Source organism: Pantherophis guttatus, chromosome 1 (assembly GCF_059756535.1).
Source record: "Pantherophis guttatus breed Tessera chromosome 1, ASM5975653v1, whole genome shotgun sequence".
NCBI classification, from domain to species: Eukaryota; Metazoa; Chordata; class Lepidosauria; order Squamata; family Colubridae; genus Pantherophis; species Pantherophis guttatus.
Window position 1 is genome coordinate 134,968,281 of NC_142063.1, and position 21,040 is coordinate 134,989,320.

At 38.6% G+C, this 21,040-nt stretch overlaps 1 protein-coding gene across 8 annotated transcripts in view; it reads left to right on the forward strand.

Annotated features, from left to right (window-relative positions):
* Positions 1-1,294: 1,294 nt before the first annotated feature.
* Positions 1,295-21,040, forward strand: part of HNMT (histamine N-methyltransferase) — a 91,436-nt gene continuing 71,690 nt past the window's right edge. For 2 of the 8 annotated variants that reach the window (XM_034424413.3, XM_087881808.1), the window contains exons 1-2: positions 1,313-1,454; positions 11,309-11,393. The gene's annotated coding sequence lies outside the window, so the exon portion shown is untranslated. Of the gene's footprint in view, positions 1,455-11,308; positions 11,394-21,040 lie in introns of all 8 variants that reach the window. The other 6 variants (XM_087881805.1, XM_087881806.1, XM_087881810.1 and 3 more) reach the window with 5 other exon arrangements.

The following is a 21,040-nucleotide window of genomic DNA, read 5'->3' on the forward strand; positions in this document are numbered from 1 at the left end:
GAAATAAGCACTTGGCCTTATTGCCATGCACTCAAAAGCCCGATTGGGCTTATTATCAGAGGATGTCTTATTTGGGGGAAAACAGGGTATATAAACCCTGTTTCCACTGCACAGGGTGGTTGTTGTAGGAAAAACAGGAGGAGGGAGGAATATTAAATAAGTTCACTGCCTTGGGTTTCTTCTAAAGTAATAAAAGCAGGATAAAAAAGGAAGGAATATATATATATATATGCATATGCATATGCATATGCATATGCATATGCATATACATATACATACACATACACATACACATACACATGCACATACAGACTTAGTGAATCCACAGCTGGGCAATCCTGGGAGATGCTTTAAAAAAAAAAAGTATGCATGTTGATGCAACAAATGCCAATATACCAGGCTAACAATGCTTCTAACATCAGCTTTTATTAGCATCTTCATTCCTTTCAGTTTTTTTTCTATTCCTTAAAGTACAATTGAGACAGGTTTCAGACAAACCAAGTCTATATTACAACCCATAATTGAAAACAGCAAAATAATTGATCCAACAGTAGTTTTCTGTTAAAAAATAAGACACTACAAAACTAAGAGTTGAAGTGAAGACCTGACATGAAGAAAAAGTTTAATGCACTTCTCTTTTTTGTGCCTGTACTGTTTCTCAGTTCCTGATGGAGATTTGTAGTTCATATATAGCTAGCTCCTTGAAGAATAAAGCAGCTGGCCAAGTTAAGACAGAAATGACCTTCTTAAACTAAGTGGTCTGAAAGAAATTGTCTCTTGTCTTCAGACAGAAAATGGAATAGAATTCCTGTTAATAATCTTGCATTTTTTAATGGGCATGTATCTCAGGCTACCTTGATAACACAATATAACAAAAACCAACAACACCTAGTTGTTTAAATAATAAGAACCGTCAGTTATACAAAACAAGTGCTCCCTGGCCCCCTGCAAATAGTAATAAAGCTTACAAGAAGTGCTTACTGTGCTGTAATTCTCAATATATTTCATGCTACCAGTGTGCTAGCTGCTATATACAACAGATCGATGTCATGTTTCCTGCTTTATTTACTGTAAATACTACCACCATTTTACAAACATTTCCTATGCCAGCCCTCTATGCACTCTATGATACGTATCTGACCAATGGAGGATGAAATATCTTAAAAAGCCATCCTAATTTAGGCAGCTTGGGTAGGAAGTATAATAACAGGTGTGAAGAAGAGTATTCTGAGATACCACAAGTGACAGATTTATTTATTTTTTTTGAGTGCCAGAAACACAGTGACAGTAACAGATGGAGCACTGCAGAGACAAAAGAAGGAGACATAATCTTAGATCATCTGTTCCATATTTATTCACTAGAGTCCAACTAGCATATAAAAAGGAGATGTTCCAAACAAGGACAGGCTGGAGAAGGTTCACAGAAAACAAGGACCAAAGGCAAAGGTGAAGAGGTAAGAAAGGCACAAAGAGCTTCTATGGGAATGACAGAAAGCACAGCATACTGATTGTATGTTAATTAAAGAGAAGCATAATAGTTATCTTTGTCATGAGATAGTCCTACTTGTTCAGAAGTTATAATAGTGATGCTTGTTCTTCTGATAGGTCAGACCCCATTCACATGCTTAGAATCAAAATCAAGAAAAATATTTTTTTACACCAGAACATTGAGGTGGATCCTCAGCAGTGGTGGGTTTCAATTTTTTTTACTACCGGTTCTGTGGGTATGGCTTGGTGGGCGTGGCATGGTTGGTGGGCGTGGCTTGGTGGGCATGGCAGGGGAAGGATACTGTAAAATCTCCATTCCCTCCCCAATCCAGGGGAAGGTTACTGCAAAATCCCCATTTCCTTCCGATCAGCTGGGATTCAAAGAGGCAGAGAATAGATGGGGGCGGGGCCAGTCAGAAGTTTTACTTCCAGTTCTCCGAACTACTCAAAATTTCCACTACTGGTTCTCCAGAACTGGTCAGAACCTGCCCTCTGAACCTCAGGTATATGCTTTAAAGTTATATTTAAAACCAGGGAATGGAACAATGTCATTGAAGACGCTCATGATTTATCTCTTTGCAACTGTCTAGCTGGAATCTTGTATTCCACTATGTTGCTACAAGGAAGTGTAGCACACTCTACAATTTTGTTCAGATTATAATACTGTATCTGTTTTTAAATAGTCTCATTTCCGAGTTTGATTTTTAGATCTGAAATCTGAGAACAACTATTGAAGTTGCAGAATATAATCCTAGACTATGTGAGATTTCAGCATCTGACCTACTTTCATTTTGTTTTCATCATGGCTATCACATGTAGACTAATATTTAAATTGACATGGGTTGGGAGAAGTTCTGAGTTTTAACCAAAAGCAGTTCTGAGATGAGCCAGAAAACTTGACAATAATTTTCATTTTCTATTTTCAAAAGATAGCAGCTTGGAACTTTTCATTCTAATAAAGGAAAAAAACCCATTGATCTAGTGACTGAACAATGTAATCACAGTGATGTAACAAGGATAAGTTGGTATTTTTAGTGAATGGTGTTAGTCGTATCCCAATATGTAAAGAGGAAAGGAGTTGCTTTCTGATGCCCCATTGATGTCACAGAGATCCATATGGTGAACGCATTATATTTATATCTAGAAATGTGCAGTATTACATTTAAACCAGAAATAGAAATGTAAAAATAGCTCTGCTGGACCAGGTTGAGGCACATCTTAGGTGTTTATATATATATATATATATATATATATATATATATATATATATATATATATATATATATATATATATATACACATAATATATGTATATATTAGGTCACCTGACTAGGTGGTTCAGTGGCTAAGACACTGAGCTTGTCGATCAGAAAGGTTGGCAGTTCAGCAGTTTGAATCCCTAGTACAGGTCTCCTGGGTGAGCAGGGGGTTGGACTAGATGACCTCCAAAGTCCCTTCCAACTCTGTTACTGTTATGTTATGTTATGTTATGTTATGTTATGTTATGTTATGTTATGTTATGTTATGTTATGTTATGTTATGTTATGTTATGTTGACTCCAAGTGGCAGGGCTAAAATGCAGCAATCCACTTTAATCAAAAGATAATGCCAGCTTTAAAAGGTACCACCAAAGTGCCAAGGTCTGACTGGGATACCTTGCAACCTCAAGTTGCTGATAGCTTCAAGGTGGCAGGTGCCATTGTGTCTTTTTATAACCTGGTCTCAACTATATCTTGAGATTCCTAGTTCTGTGCCACAGTAGTAGGAAGAGCACTAAAACGGTACTTTAAAGCAAAGGTGAAGGAAACGGCAGAAGTCATGTTGAAAAAGCTGATGAAGGACTTATTGTTATGTTTAAGAGGAAGGAGGGAATAATAATTTTGATTGTAGCTTTTTGCACTGAAGGTCAGGAGTTATTTCTTCTTAATTATCTTCTCTCCCCTCCCCATTCTTTTCCTTTAACTATATTGTGTGCTGCACTTTCCCCCCCTTCTTTCCTTTGTTTATATATTTATTCTTTTTCTTTCATTGAAGTTAAACTTCTCAATTAAAGTTATCTATATCTTAGTCATATATAGCTATTTAGCTAAAAGAAAACAGCAGTAGTTAATATAAAAAGCCTGAGAAAGAATGATATACAAGACAGATGGCAAAGAAAAAGGTAAGCATTTAGCAATTCTCTCCTGTTCTGTGAAATCCCTGCATATATTTGTAAACATATATTATTACTTCTTTCAGTATATGTAGAACCAGTTTGGTCTAGTGGTGAAGGCACCAGACTAGAAACCAGGAGATAGTGAGTTCTAGTCCAGCTTTAGGCATGGAAGCTGGCTAGGTGACCTTGGACCAGTCATTCTCTCTCAGCCCAACTCACCTCACAGGATCAGTAGTGGGATTCAAATCCTGTCGCGATTGGTTCACTTGTGGGCGCTTGCATATGCATGCACATGCGCAGAGACGTCTAGGCGGGTGGGCAGAGCCTCCCACCGCCGCTACCAGTTCGCCCGATCCAGGGCGAACCGTAGCAACCCACCACTGCACAGGATGGTTGTTGTAGGGAAAACAGGAGAAGGGAGGAATATTAAGCAGGTTCACTGCCTTGGGTTTCTTCTAAAGTAATAAAGTCAGGATAAAAGGGGAAGGAAGGAAGGAAGGAAGGAAGGAGCAAGCCAGCCACTAAATGAAACTAACTAAATATAGTAGTAACCACATTGAGAAAGCTAGTGGGAAAGGATCACAGATGTAGAGGTGGGACAATCTCCTTGGGGACTTTCTGTACCATGGATCTTCTGCTGCTAATTAACCTGGTTTCAGAGTCTCTCCTGTCTGCCTTTTGTTCAGGATATGGTTCACGTGTAGTCCTATGGATGCATCATTATTTACATCTACACTTTTAGGGGTCAAATTAGTTTAGCAGAGGGCAACATGTTGAATAGTTGGCCCTAAAACAGGAATGTGCAAATCAAACTTGTGATTTTTTTTTTTTTTTAATAAAATGGATTCTTTAGAATTGCATCCTGGTAAACTTTTTGGAAATGCTTACAGTGAGTTGAAGTAGAAAGAGCCTTGGTAGCACATTGGACTAATGCACTGTTATTAACATCTGCTGCTTGCAATTACTGCAAGTTCAAATCCCACCAGACTCAAGGTTGACTCAGCCTTCCATCCTTTCAAAGGTAGGTAAAATGAGGACCCAGTTTGTGGGGGCAATAAGCTGACTTTGTATAAATATACAAAAGTATGAAGGCTATTGCTTAACGCATTGTAAGCCACCCTGAGTCTCCGGAGAAGGGCAGCATATAAATTAAAGCAAAACAAAACAACAACAACAAAAAAGTGATCTCCAAAGAATTTTGCCCCATTAACGGCCCCAAGCAATCTAGACCATGGCTGAAAGTAACAGGTATACAAACAAATGTTCCCAACTAGCAGTAAAATCTGTCTCTTTGTCCAGGAAGATGATAATAATAGAGTAGCTATTATAACTGAACTTTTAGGATATAAAAATTATATATCAGCTTTACAGATAGGTCATCTCTTTTTGCAATTCTACTTTGGCCCAACTAAAAAAGCAATAATAATGGATTTAAATCAAATAACTCTGTATGACTGCTCCCTACTGAGGTGGATGAGAAGGCTTCCTGGTGTTACTCTGAACACTCAATTATGACTTTCTTTCTTTCCAAAATATAAAAGTTGGGAAGTATAGAACTGGGCAAGATAAAGGATTCATTGATTACTTTTGATGGCTTAGAGGTAATGGAAGTGCAGTTTTTGAAAGTATAACGTAGCTCAGAAAAGTTGGTCTTTACGTATTATCCATGTGCACACATAATTGCTACTGACTAGGCAGAGTGTAGATTCTAAATTTAATCTCTCCACTTTTTGTATCACATTATTTAGGTAAGGAGTACATGTAGTCCTTGTTTAATGACCATTCTCAGTTACAGTGGTGATGGCAAAGTAATTTTGCAACTAATGCTCACATTTATGACTTTCGCAGATCTCAGCAAAGGAAAGCTGAAGTGAGGTTGTAAACCCAGTTGCGATTTCCCTTAGTGACTGCTTAATGAGTGAGTTGCCAGTTCTGATTGTGGTTACTAAATGAGGACTATCTGTATGCCATTTCTGTTAGCTCTAGGGTCACCCCTGGACTTATTTCTACACCATATGCAAAAATGGGCTACACCCTCAAACTGGATGGGACAAGATTGATTGGGCAGTTGGCTAAAATGTTGCCTGTTAGCCCACCCATTTGGAAGGAGTTCTCAGGAAAGGTAGTAGCCTCTACTTTTTAGTTACTGGGGCATTTTTCTCCTTCTCCTCTCTTCAGTTACTAACATAATATTATTATTGCGAACAATAAATCTGTAAATCATAGTGTTAGTCTATATCAGAGGTGTCAAACTCAATTTCACTGAGGGCCACATCAGCTTTGTGTTTGACCTTGGGGCATGGCCAGCAGGTATGGCCAGCATGACATCATGTATATTGGGGGGCACCTGTGGTGGCCCAATTGTTTTGCCAGTAAAAATGTGCTCCCAAGTTCCATTTTCAGCTGGGACGGCCTCCTGCAACCCTCTGCCAGCGAAAATGGAGCTCGGGAGGTTCGCGCATGATCTTCTACTTCTTGCAGAGTGATGTCACTTCATGATGAGAAGAAACTATATTCTGTAACTTTTATTTGGCTTCAAAAGAGCGTTCATACTATTACAGTTATGGCTCTGTAGCTAGTGCTGGGGTTCGGAATGGGGTGGGGGGGGGAAGAGAAGAGGAAAAAACCACAGTACTTTGATGGATTGTTGTTGGAAACTAGTTGTTACCTAATTTACGTTGCACTGAGATCATTGGGACCATTGGGAAGCACAGGTGGAAAGAATCTAAGAAAAACTTTGTGGAAGCCATACTGAGTCTTTCAATAGATACAGCTGTTCTATTGCTTAACGCACTGTAAGCCGCCCTGAGTCTCCGGAGAAGGGCGGCATATAAATCAAATTTAAAAAAAAAAAAAAATGCTTTGAAGAGGCATTTACTTGCTTACACCATGATTTTTTTAAAAAAATGTACCTTTAAAATGATCTGGGCTGTCTACCTGTAGATAATCATATTTATGATAAAGTGCTATTGGCAATGAACTGTGTTTTTTGAAGATGAGACAGAAAGAGTCAACCCACAAGAGAACTGGGAAAATTTGATAAATCAAGAAGCAGAACTGATAAATAATCCAGTGTTCCCTGTGCCCTTTGAGCTCACTGAGATCCTCAAATATGGCAGAAAATGTGCTGTTAAAATGAGTTTTAACACCCAGACATTTTTTTTTCAGGACGATGGATTTTAGAATTCATGTAACTGAATCGCAGGGTTTTGAAAGATTGAAGGGTTTTTGAAGGGTTTATCTAACAGAGACAGATTGCAAGATGCCCAGCCATCAGAACATACTGAATATCTGTTATATTGGCCTGCCAAAGGTTACAGTCATTTTCATATGCTCCCCTATATACAGACCTGCCCTGTTCAATATCCCGGAATCAACACCAATACCCCAAATTGGCTGTCTTCATAAGTGATACAGAGAGTAATTCTCTCAGTGTAACTTAGCTTGTCCTTGATCAGCATACTACCACTAAATGCAAAAAAATGCACATATGAAGCCTGTGCAATCTGCAATTATGGTTCTTCTTCATCGGTAAATGAGGCTATATAGTGGCTTAGTAGTTTTGGCTCTGGGCTTGTTGGCTGGAAACCCCAAGTTCGAGACCTGAGTTCCATGTGACAGGGTGAGCTCCCATCCTCACTCCAGCTCCTGCCAACCTAGCAGTTTGAAAGCATGCAAATGCAAGTAGATAAATAGTATCACTTCGGTGGGAAGGTAACAGTGCTCTGTGAGATCATGCTGGCCACATGAACACGAAAATGTCTTCAGATAGTGCTGGCTCAATGGCCTTGGAACGGAGATGAGCATCGCCCCCTACAATTAACAACAACTAGTGGAGTAAAATCCACAAGGTGGACTCTTCATCTATAAATATGTCATAATTATTTGCTATCCTGCAAATGTTTACATGATTTCCAAAAACTCCTTCATCTATAAATACTGTATTTTTCGGAGTATAAGACACACTGGAGTATAAGATGCATCTTAGTTTTTGGGGAGGAAAATAAGAAAAAAGCTGATTGGTGGGTGGATTGGCCTCCCAGAATACCCCCAATCAGCTGTTTCCAGAGGTGAATTTTAGCAACAGGTTTGTTGGTTGTGAGCTCTGTGCCTTGCTTTTTTTTCTGCCTCTGAAACTTCTAAAACTCTGTTTCAGAAAAAACTTTTTTTTCTGCCTCTGAAAGCCTCCGAAACAGAGCTTCAGAAAAAAAGGCTTTTTTCCTGAAGCTCTGTTTGGAGGCTTTTTTCTGAAGCTTCTTTCAGAGGCTTTTATTCTGAAGGACTATCTGTACTCTGTTCAATCTCCTTTCTTTGGTATTGGCATGTAGATTAACTTCTTCCAATCTGTTGGTTATTGTGTCATTCTCCAGATTTGTTAGCATAATTTGGTTAGAACCTTTACTGATTCTTCTTTTGTTGCTTGCCATATTATTTTAGATAAAAGCCTTTCAGAGGCTTTTTTTCTGAAGCTCTGTTTGGAGGCTTTTTTTCTGAAGCTTCGTTTCTGAGGCTTTTTTTCTGAAGCTTCTTTCAGAGGCTTCTTTCAGCCTCTGAAACCTCCGTTTGAGAGGCTGGTGCGTATAAGACACACCCAGATTTTCACCCTCTTTTTGGGGGGAAAAAGGTGTGTCTTATACTCCGAAAAATACGGTAATTATTTACTATCCTGCAAATGTTTACATGATTTCAAAAACTGTTTTAAGAACCAGTACAAAAAGGCATAAAGTCTTTGAAATGAGAATAGATTTGATTTGATTTGATTTGATTACATTTCTATACCGCCCTTCACCCGAAGGACTCAGGATGGTGTACAGCCATATTAAAACAAACCCATCACAAAAATTAAAAACTGTTAAAATAAATTAAAGCAATTTGGCTGTTATTAAAACCCTTAGCTAAAACCCCTTTAAAACCAATTAAAACCCATTAAAATTAATTTATTCGGTCAGGCCAGCTTGATTGAACAATAGAGTCTTCAGAGCACCACGGAAGGCGCGGAGGTCGGGGATCCTTCTTATATCCGGGGGCAGCTCATTCCATAGGGCAGGAGCCCCCACAGAGAAGGCTCTCCCCCTGGGGGTCGCCAGCCAACATTGCTTGGCCGACGGCACCCTGAGGAGGCCCTCTCTGTGAGAGCAATAGAAACATATCAACCCTTTCATATATCCTCAAACAAGCCAACTTTACCTAATCTATGTGGACATAGCTTCTGTGTTGTTCACAAAGCCAGACTGAAAGGTAAAGGCCTTCTAGGCAATATATTTCCAGTAAAATAACAACAGTCAACCTAACTCCACAAATAAAGGTAGTCGTCAGCCATCCATTACAGTCAAATGGTTTGATAATCAATACATTTTTATAAAACAGAATTAAGAAAATATTTTTCATCTAGATGTTTTAGCTGGTTCAAAAGGTCTCTGAGCTTTTCTTTGGAATAATACCTTGTAAAAGCTGATCCTTTTAACCTGGGTTTCTCATCACAAAACAATTCTTACTCTAATTTATAACACCCTCCTTTAAAACTTTAAAGCCACATTTCAGCTAAATTATTAATTCTACAGTACTTTTATGTTAGCTAATCTTATTTTCAATTTTCTCAAAGTTGGACCAGTTCATTACTTTCCACACTGCTCTGCATGAGAACAATATCCTCCATAATGTATGTCATGTACTATTTTAATTTTTTTAATGAAACTCTGGATTATGAAATATTTAATATGATTTCAAAAGAACACAATAAAACTATTACCATATTAATTGTGTTCTACATCTTGACACTGTTACGTTTTAATTGAACATATGCGAATACCATAAAATATTGAAAAGCATGTTTGTATTTTTTTGCTTGTTGAACGTGTTAATTTTTTTTTGGTGTCAATTAGTGTGGTCATTTACTAAGTGTTCCAATAAGATATAATGTCTTCTCACTAAGCAACAATGCTGTATCATTACAGTTACCAACTTTTAATTAAGCAGGAATTTAGAGGGAATCAGTTTGGGTTAATGGTTAAGGCACCAGGCTAGAAAAAAGGAAACATGAGTTCTAGTCATTGTCAAAACAATGAAACGGTAGAGTCATGGTTTGGGATAATTTGCTGCCTTAGAACTAGATAAACTTTACCATCATTGAAGGGAGCATCAATTCTGTTTTGGGACATCTACAGGAGGCTATAAGACAGGGGTGGGTTTTACTTACCTTTACTACTGGTTTGCATCGTGCCCGTGTGTGCGTGCTTGCTTCACTCATGCAGAAGCTTCTGTACATACACAGATGGCCTATGATGACGTCTAGGTCAGTGGGCGGAGCCTCTCGCTGGTTTTACTACCGGTTCTTGCAAACCGGGCTGAACCGGGGGCAACCCACCACTGCTATAAGACCATCTGTTTATTGCCAAATGTGAAGTATAAATAAGTGACTCCTGCAACAAGATACTGTTTCCCAACTTAGAAGTGAATTCCTGATGGAATGAAACAAGAACAACATACTCAGTGCTCTGAGATACCCAGACTGAAATCCAATGAGAATCTTGGACAGGACCCGAAATGATCAGTTCATGGTAGAAAGCCCTCCAATACTACCAAGTTGAAGCCATTCACCATGAAGAAGGAATGTATAAATTCTTACCCATTGGTGTGAGAGACTGATCATCTATTACAGGAAGGCTTTAATCTCAGTTATTTCAGCTAAAGCTATTGCAATCTGTTCCTAAAGCTAATGGGCAATTTTTTTTGCACATGGATGCATCACATGTATGAAATAAAAGGTAAAAGCACTAAGGTCAGGCTCTCAGATTAGATAGCATATCAGAAGATTTCAGTTTGTCATCCCATTATTATAACTTTTCATTTTAAGAATGAAACATTAGTATCAATTGGATGCTTTGAATCATTCATGGTTCCTTTGATTTTTCTGCCTTGGGACTGAAGCACAATCCTTTTCAAGAGATTATGTTCTCTTGAATATAATCTATATTCTCTTTTTCTTAAATATAATCTAATAGACATTTTCTTTTCTTATCTGAAGAACAGTTTAAATGATCCTGTAAAGTGACACCATTATTGCCCATTAAATTTATTTTATGGTGGGATAGTTATCCTATGAGAATTGTGAGGTAATACGTTTTGCTCACTGTTGAATCTTCACATGCATGACGATGAATGAAACAGAATAATATTAGTTTCTGAAGGATTCTATGGCTGTCCAGCTACTATGGCTTAGTGGTTAAACACCCTGCCAAGCTTGCCAGCTGGAGAGCTGACAGCCTGGGTTTGACGCCAGAGTTACACGCAATGGGGTGAGCTCCTTGCCCCATCTCCTGCCCACCTAACAGTTCGAAAGCATGCAAATGTAAGCATATAGATAGGTACCACCTCAGTGGGAAGGTAACAGAGTTCTGTGCACCTTTGGTGCATAGCCATGCTGGCCACATGACCACAGAAATTGTTTTTGCACAATGCTGGCTTCCTCAGCCAAGAAACAGATATGAGAACCCTGCCCTAGATTATGACACCATTGACTGGGAAATATTTACCTTTACCTTTTTTACCAGTTACTATATGAAATTTATTGGTGAATTAGCAAAGTGCCATACAACAATTGTTTAGTTTACTTGCATGGGCTCTTCAATGAGTATCTGATGGTGCTTACTCATTTATGTCTTCTAGTATGTGGATAACAATGCTGATTTGTGTGTGTGTGTAGAGTATCTGAAATGTACCATCACAACTTTAAGCCTGCTAAGTTCACTAGGTAAGTATATCTGGAACTTTAGTATTAATAGCAAACTTATTATAAACCACCTCCTGAAAAAGAAATAGTGGTTGTAAAAAATTTGAACAATTTGTACAGTAACACCAGAGGTGGATTTCAGCAGGTTCTGACCAGTTTTGGAGAACCGGTAGCAGAAATGTTGAGTAGTTCAAAGAACCGGTAGTAAAAATTCTGACTGGCCCCACCCCCATCTATTCTCTGCCTCCCAAGTCCCAGCTGATTGGGAGGAAATGGGGATTTTGCAGTAACCTTCCCCTGGATTGGGAAGGGAATGGAGATTTTATAGTATCCTTCCCCTGCCATGCCCACCAAGCCACGGCCACAGAACCGGTAGTAAAAAAAATTTGAAACCCACCACTGGGTAACACATCTAAAAATATGATTCTCGATGGCTAACAACAAATTAAAGTATCAATAATAGTAAAAATAAAGTAAGTATGACAACCATCAACAAAGTTCATAGCAGAAGTAGGATCTTTTTTTAAAAAAAAAAAATCACGTAATGGTTATATTGACTGAGCCATGGTGGCACAGTGGTTAGAGTGCAGTACTACAGGCTACTTTTGCTGATCACCAGCTGCCAACAGTTTGGTAGATCGAATCTGACCAGGCTCAAGGCTGACTCAGTCTTCCATCCCTCAGAGGTCAGTAAAATGAGGACCCAGATTGTTGGGGGAAATATGCTGACTATGGAAACCGCTTAGAGAGGGCTGTAAAGCACTATGAAGCAGTATATAAGTCTAAGTACTATTGCTATTATTGGTGAGTAGGACATGAAAAAAGAATAGAATCATTCAGGCTAATTATCTTGGAATCTTTATTAAAAAATGAAGGTACAGTGGCCAAATCTCAACCTTTTCTAGAATATTTGGTACAGAACTGCATTCTTCCTACATGATGTTAATGTAGCATCATTAATCAATAATTCTTCTGATTTTAAGAGTATACTATGCATTTGGCAGCAGTTAACATCCATTGAATATTTTATTCATTTGTTTCTTTGTTGATTAAATTTATATGCCACTCATCTCACTATTCAGAATGACTCTGGATGGCTATGGAATATGGAGGTCAAAGAACCAAATGTATAAAATAAATACTGTAGGAGATTACCAGGCTGAATTCGAGGGAAGGATCAAATGCGTCATACGTCATGAGTCCCTGCGCGCCCACAAGAGATCTAAGTCCAGCCCATTTTGAATGCCTCTTAATTCCCATGCATTTCTCTTGACGGTTAGTAGTTCAGATTGTGTAGAGTAGGGGTGTCAAACTCACATCATCACAGCAGTGTCATGTGACATATCGGGACTTTTTTCCCCTTCACTAAACCAGTCATGGGTCTGGCCAGCACATGACGCATCTGGCCCGTGGACCAGGATTTTGATATCCCTGGTGTAGAGAGTTTAAGCTTGCAATAAATCTTTATGTTCATTTGAACTGCCTGAATCTCCTGATTTCCTCGGCACTTGAGAAATATGACTTAATATACTTGATTCAAATAAATGTACTTGTCCCTAATTTCTAGAATTTATATGATATAAAATAGTCATATTACATGCTTTGTCAATTATATTACTGTATCTCAAGTCCAAACTTTTTAACTATCAATTTAAAATTGTTTATTGACCTCAAAATGTTTATCTCGCAATGTAGTTACTAGATATGAAGAAAGATCTTTATCCCTCAAAGGCCAAACCTCAGAGCAGCAACTACAATATTAAGGCATGTTTACATAACTAGGTCTCCTCTTTATATTTTAATACAGATTAGAAATACAAATCCCTTCCTTTCTAATGTTAATATGTTAATATCTAAATATTGGATGCCTCTAAATGTCAGTCCACGTCAATAAGGGCCAGTATTTTGTATTTTTCTATTTTATATTATAAGCTAATAAAAACTGTAAACATCAAAAAATAAAATAAAATAAGAGCCAATGTGATCTGCTTTACTATTCTGTAGAACAGGGGTGTCAAACTCGATTTCATTAAGGGCCACATCAGGGTTGTGTTTGACCTCAGGGCCGGGATTGGCATGGCCAGGATGGATGCGGCCTGCTCGACATCACTTTGTTGGGGTGCCTATGGTGGCCTGAGTACTCTGCCAGTGAAAACAGGCTCCCAAGCCCCATTTTCCTGCATCCTGCAACCCTCTGCCAGCAAAAATGGAGCTTGGGAGGGCCTCATTGGCCCTCCAGAGCTCCATTTTTGCTAGCAGAGGCACCGTGGGCCAATCCTTTGCTGTTTCTAGGGCGGCCCCATGGGCCAGATCTAAGTATCCTGTGGGCCGGATCTGGTCCCCGAGCCTTGAGTTTGACACCCCTGCTGTAGAATATATTGAATTTGTTGTCATAGTCCTGGAAAATTATCATAAGAATGTATCATAAGACAGATGTGTTGGATCAATGCTAACATCAGCATTTATTGGTGAAGTGATTGGGGCAATTCAGGATCTAGATGGGTAAAACTGCTTATACCAGGGAAATCTGATGCAAAAGATAATATATAACTATGCAGAACTTGATCTAAAAATAGGTAGATTACACAAGTTAGAAAAAGATTTCTGATTATGTTTTGAATTCTATCTTCCCCCTATTTCTAGCAGCTAAAGAAAATGCTTTATTTGCTTATAGTGCTTTCAAACATTGCCAAACTAGGTTAATTTTTATTCTGGATGTGATACTGTTTGATTTAACACGCATCTTTTTAACGGAGGAGAGGTACGCATTTCTCTCTCTCTTTTTAATTAAACTTTCCAAAGAAAAAGACAAAATCAACTCCAATAGATATTTAATTTAACAGAATAGAAGTTACAAGTATCAGATATAGTCGTCTATATAAATAAAATAAATACAAATCAGGGAAAGAAATTGACTACAAAGCAGAGCAAACAGCAAAACAAAATTAGAGAAAAAAACGTTATCTTCCTTGCTTCTTTGTCAGTTGAAATGAATTTTTATTTTATTTTATTTTTGAATAGAGAACAGATATCATCTCCAAATTTGTCTTTGCAAAGGCTGAATAATAAATCTGAAAAGTGTGCCTTTAGCTCATAATATTATAAGAGTGTTAGAACATAAATGCATGATTTACAAACAGCAATTGTTTCAGTCAATATCCTATGAATTTAAGACCAAAATGAAACAAAAACAGAACATTAGATGGTCTAAATATTTTCTCCCAGCAATTGGGAATTGTTATTGATTAGTTGCCATTAAAATTGGTGTTTTGATGCTTAGCATGACATAGACAGATCTTCTCCAAGTCTTTTTTAGCATTGAAGTCAGGGCCATGCTACTTTCTGTAACTCTCCAGCATGTTTTCATGCGTGTTTACAATATCTATAAGTGACAGTATGTAAAACTACCAAGGCAGAAAACTCACTTTGATTTTGGGCTTCTTAACTTCTTTTGTTACTAGCCCCTTTCTCTGGGATCATCATGGTTCACAATCAAAACTAAAAACTTGCAATTCTCATGCATCTATTGAGTTCTTTCTATTCAACGACACAAAGAAATCTTGCTTCTCTAACTCTAACCACTCTTTTAAAGCTAACAATAAAGCAGTTTTTAAAAAAAGGGGGGTGAGATAATTATGATTTCATACTGCTTTTGTGAACAAACAAAAATCTAATTTGTTGCTCCTGGCATTCTTTTGAAATTTTGCATCAGCTGTCACTTATTGAAATTTAGAAGCTTCAAAAGAAACTGCAAAACACATTGTCCCGTGACACTTTAATGCTAAAGTTGGGATGGTATGAAATATTGCTTTTCATTCATAATATTATATATTATATTATATATCTCTCCTGGGTCAATATCTATATATATATTGACCCAGGAGAGATAAGGGGAAATGCAGGCCTCCATCCTTCCCATGCTCCTTTTGAGAGTTTCCCAACTTTACGAACAATACAATTTTGGTTATGTTTGAAAAGATTTGCAAGTCCATAGAAAAGAGCAGGATAAACCCAAAGGTGGGGTTTGTTTTTTGTTTGGATGGACCTCAAAAAAGGTACTTATGGCCAGGATTCGAAGTTCTGATGGCAGACCTCCATGTGGTCATGTGACCAAATTTTGAGCACTTGGCAACCAGCCTACATTTAGAGCCATTTGTATAATCCTATGGTCGTTTTCCGGTATTTGCTTCAGGTTTCTGAAAAATCCATTGTGGATGATGGGTTCGCTTAACAATTGCAGCATTCACTTAACAAGCATGGTTTTCATTTTATGACTACCACATTTGCTTAACGATCACTGCAAACTTCACTGTATCACTGTAAACTCAGGTTGGTCATGTGATGAGCCCCCTTAAATAACTGTCATGGCTTATTTGTAATTATGGACTCAATTACAGTTTTAAGTCAAGGACTCCTATACATTAATTCACACTAGGAGTTGGTTTTGTTCTGGTTTTTTTCAGACTCAAAGCACATTTGCAGTCTTCAAAGAATACATTCCATTGTTCAGAAACAACATGTAAATGTCAGACAGTGGCAAGAACTCTTCTTCTACCAGTTTTGGCACAGCTGGGAATATTTTGGCCCTTCTTTGGCTTTTTGTTTCTCTCCTTCCAAATCTTTGTTTTCCTTATGTTGCGCTTGTGCAGCAGGAAGTTTCTTCATTTCCTCATAGAACGATGAGATGTCGCCTTTGATTTCTCCCCCTCCCATCTGAAGTCAAAAAAGAAATGCTTTATTATCAACAATAAGGGTTAATGGAGTGTTAGATTGGAAGGTATATAATTTGGCAGCATAACCGAAGCTACCATCACTCTCTTCAAAACTCATAAATAGCCTGAGGGAGAAAAACAAAACAAAACCAGAGAATACTGAAAGAAATAACATTAGAAGAATGGATTGGTGTGTGTATATATGTTGATGTACGTGTGTTTTGCTTGCCAGGTGAGTGAGTCAGATATTACAATACAGGATAAAAAGCTTATTGTCTCTGCCTTGAAAATTAATACAGATTGTTTTTTTTATTTTTCACTATAGTGCAGTGGAATTACTCTGGCCACGAGAGGGCGGTGTAATTCAACATTTTTGTTCCTTTTACTTTCACAAAAGGTTTAGCTGAAACAAGGTAAAAACTTATTTTATGGATGGGAACACTTGAGACCTCAGCTGCTCCAAAGAAAAAGCTGAGCTATTCCAGACTTTGGTGATTGCCTTGATCGTAATTGTTACAGAAAGCTGCTAAACTATTTGGCTTTTTTTTTTTTTCCATTTCCATCGGTATAATCTGAGAGCTGATTGAAATTAAAATGGGAATTCGTAGGCCCTGATGAATTATGGGAAGCAGAACTGTCATTCAAAGGTTGGCAGAGCTACCAATCTAACACTCAGGGCAAAAAAACAGCTTCAATGGCAGAACCACAGAAGAATCTAATCAACTTTTGGGGAGTCCCCCCGAAAATGAAAGGAAGAGAAGCATTTATTTTTCCCTTTATTGGGTTGTTCCTTTCTCTTCTCACTGTCATTCAATTGTTCTCCTCAGTGGTGAAACCTGAACCGGTTTGCTACCGGTTTGCTGGCTGCGCATGCACTCTGCGCACCAAGTGCACGCTGCACATGTGCCATCCACACCAAAAGTGTGTTGCATGCGCATGCACAGTACATGCCAAAAGGAGGCTTGGAAAGGTAAGTAGAAGGAGGGATCAGCTGTGCCGCGTGGTTTAGATTTGCTAGAAAGCAGGATTTTCTGCTTTCTAGCAAAGCTAAACCGCGTGGCACAGCTGATTGTCAGATGGTAGCTTTTTTTAACTACCAGTTCACCCAAACTGGTAGTTTTTATCACTACCGTTTCATCTGAACCGGAGTGAACTGGTAGCATTTCACCCTTGGTCTTCTAAATACATTGAGTAATGTGTTGAAGTAGATCCAGGGAGATCTTGGTGCAAAAATCTACCCTCAGCCTTGGAAGTTTACTATCCAAATTCATTATTTGGCTATTCCCAACATATCATCCTAAGTAGAATCTAACAAAGCACCTGAGGGTAGAACAAGAAGCAATGGGTGGAAACTAATCAAGGAGAGAAGCAATTTAGAACTAAGGAGAAATTTCTTGACAGTTAGAACAATTAATCAGTGGAACAACTTGCCTGCAGAAGCTGTGAATGCTCCAGCACTGGAAGTTTTAAAGAAGATGTTGGATAATCATTGTTCTGAAGTGGTGTAGGGTTTCCTGCCTGGGCAGGGGGTTGGACTAGAAGACCTCCAAGGTCCCTTCCAACTCTCTTATTCTATTCTATTTCTGAAGTGTTTATAAAAGAACAAACCAGTTGAGAAATGTGCTATACTAGCCCCAGAATCCCAGCACCATCTACCACCTATGCCAGAATTATGATGAAGTGTGGCATTGTAGCCTGTCCCAGCATACCTTGATGGTGACCCCAATTCATTTACTTTCATTCCTCCTGATGTTGGAGATCTGTCTCAGCAGATGGAAGCACTTGGCCAACCTTTTTCTGAGCCTAGAAGTTAAGCAATGCCCAGCTGATGGTATTTGAATGGGAGAAAATTCTACCTGGAAGTGAAAAGTTGAGAAAAACATCCAGAGAAAAAGGCATACTTCCATATTGTTGTCAAGAAAACCTCTATGACAGGGCTGTCAAACTCATGGGCTGGATGTGTCACACACTGGCCATGCCCACGACTGGTTTAGCGAAGGGGAAAAGAGTCCCCATACTTCACTTGATGTTGCCATGACAATGTGAGTTTGACACCCCTGCTCTATGAGAACATCTCCAGGAAATCTCCAGGAGTCAAAATTAACTTCAAGGAAACATTATCATGTAACCAGGTAGTTCTTGATTTATGATTGGTCATTTAATGACCATTCAGAGTTACAATGGAAAGGGTGCTTTATGACCAGTAAATCACTTCTGGCCGTCATAAAATGTTGCATCGCCCTTTCAGATGTCAACGACTACATTTTGAGCTCCTGGCAACCAGCTTACATTTACAATGGCTTGCAGTTTCCTGCGGTCGTATAACCAGGATTTGTGATGTTTTTTGCCAATTTCAAGCAAAAATGTCCATTTTGGAAAATGGATTCGGACTTATGACCACATGGTTCTCATAGCAACTGACATAAAAATGGTCACGAAATCAGATTTGGTTGCACGAGTGCATCAACATATGACCATCATGACCTATGACTGAAATTCTCAAATCCAGTCTTAAATCAAGACCACTTCTATGTCAGGGATACTAAATAGGGAGATCTAAAAAATGCATTTCCCTAAGGATCATGAGATTATAATCTTAACTGGTAAATCCTAACAGTTTTATCTTATCGATCAATTATTTATTAGATCTGTATCCGTTTGTATGTTTAAGACAGAATAATTTGGAAGGCAACAAGGATTACTTCTGATATTCTCCATTTTTTTTTCATATTTTCGGCACCTTGCCAGCTAGATGTTAATAAAACAGCATCTCTCGGATTGTGTTTTGGCAGAGAACTGAACTGAAATTCCATTTTAGCTACAATATCAGAAGGTGACCCGGTAAGTTATACGCACTGTAAAACAGGAAAAGTACATGAACAAGTTTGCCATACATCAATTCTGAAAATATGAAGATTAATTGCATGGCAGTCAAAAACAAGCAAACAACAAACAAACAAACAAACAAAAGAACAGATTTCTGTGTAATTTATAACTTCCTAGAAGTTTCAGTTCAATTTCTCCACTTTGCCCATCTCCAATTAGGTGCCTTCAGGCTGTGAATTAAAAGAATTGGAAAACTGATTTTAGAAAGGTAGGAGGTTAAGAAGACAGTTTTAACTTTAAACAATAGATTTCCTTAGGCATGTTGCGGTGTTTCATTGTTAATTATAATGTATTATTTATCAAACACAGTGTGATTCCCACCTATAGATTAAGCAGCTAGGATTTTCAAGCAGGCTGGTATGCTCCTTGTTAATAAAGCTAATGAGGTTATTTTTCCAAGTGCTGTGTAGTCACTTCTGTATCCTTTGTTTGATTTAGATACATCTTTGATTTTTAGTTCAGATTCTATGAGTCTTACATGCTAAATATAGAGACAAAGAGTCATAGGGCTGGAAGGAACCTTGAAGGTCTTCTACCATAGTTTAACTGCCTGCCCAAAACAGAGTCCATACACAGTATTAATATTTCATTCTGCAGGAATTCACCTGCAAAGTTAATATTCGGGAAGGGCCTACAACAGTGGTGGCGAACATTTTACTCACCAAGTGCTGAACGGGTACGTGTTTCGCTAATGTGCTGCTCCTCCCCGTGCTCTGTCTGCGTGACCACACCATCTGTGCATGCGCAGGCTTTTGTGTGCACCCCGTGCGCTGCATGTGCAACCACAGCATCTGCACATTCGCATGGCTTTCACGTGTGTGCCCCCGTGCGCTGTGCATGCAAACGTACCAAAACACAGGTTTTGCGTGGCTCCCCCACGCACTGCGCAGGCAATCGCACCAGCTCACGTGCCCGGAAAGATGGCTCTGTGTGCCACCTTGGGCACACGTGCCATAGGGTTAGGGTTAGGGTCAGGGGTGGATTCTACTTACCTTTACTACTGGTTTGCAATGGGGTCGCATGCACGTGCTCGCTTCGCTTGCGCGAATGCGCAAAAGCATTTTGATGACATCGGAGTCGGTGGGCGGAGCCTCCCGCCGTTTTACTACCAGTTCTATGCGAACCAGGGGAAACCCATCACTGGTTAAGGTTAGGGTCTACAATAACATTGCAATTAATATTGTAAAGAGATTGCACATTTCGTCTTGCATTGTCTCCATTTTCTAAAAAAAATAAAACCTACACCAGTTATAGCGTTAGTTTAAAAAAAAATTCACTTGAGGTTTGAATTGTGAAATTATGCCACAAGTGTACATTGTTATTCACTTTTTGCTAATTTGTGAAATGGATGAACTAAGATATTCAGAATACATGTAACCCCCTTAAAAGATTATGAATATTGTGCATTAACACTTGCCGGTGTTGGAACAAATCCTTAATGCAGTGTTTCACAACCTTAGCAACTTTTAAGATCTGGGGACAACTTCAACTTCCAAATTTTCCCTAGCCAGCCAGAGAAGTTGGGAGTCGAAGTCCACACATCTTAAAATTGCTAAGATAATGCATAAGATGCATTATGTATAGCGATGCTGAAATGATTTCTTGTTCTTCATAAATACATGGCGGGATGATTGTCCTGTGTGTTTCCCCTATTAAGTTTGGGATGAAAAGAACAGAGTTGTTTGGAAGGAAGTAACTTAACTTCTCATTTCAACTCTGGAAGAGATAGGAGGACTATTATGTAAAGCAAAGGCATCTTTGGTTCCTCCATCTCCTGGATAGGAAAAAACAAGTTTTTTGTTTTTATTTTTAAATTAGAGAAGTCCAGGGACATGAAGCAAGAAGTGCTGTACCCGAGCTAGGATCTACTACTTTTCCAACAGCTCTGACAACAGCTGGAATACAACAGCTGGAAGTCTGGAGAGAATCAAGGGGAAAGAAGCCAAGGTCTTTAGATTCCCACTAAAGAACAGGTAAATGTAGTCCTAGGTTTATGACCACACTTGGAACCCAAATTTCTGTTGTAAGTCATTACAGTCATAAGTTGAGTTGTACCCTATTTTATGGCAA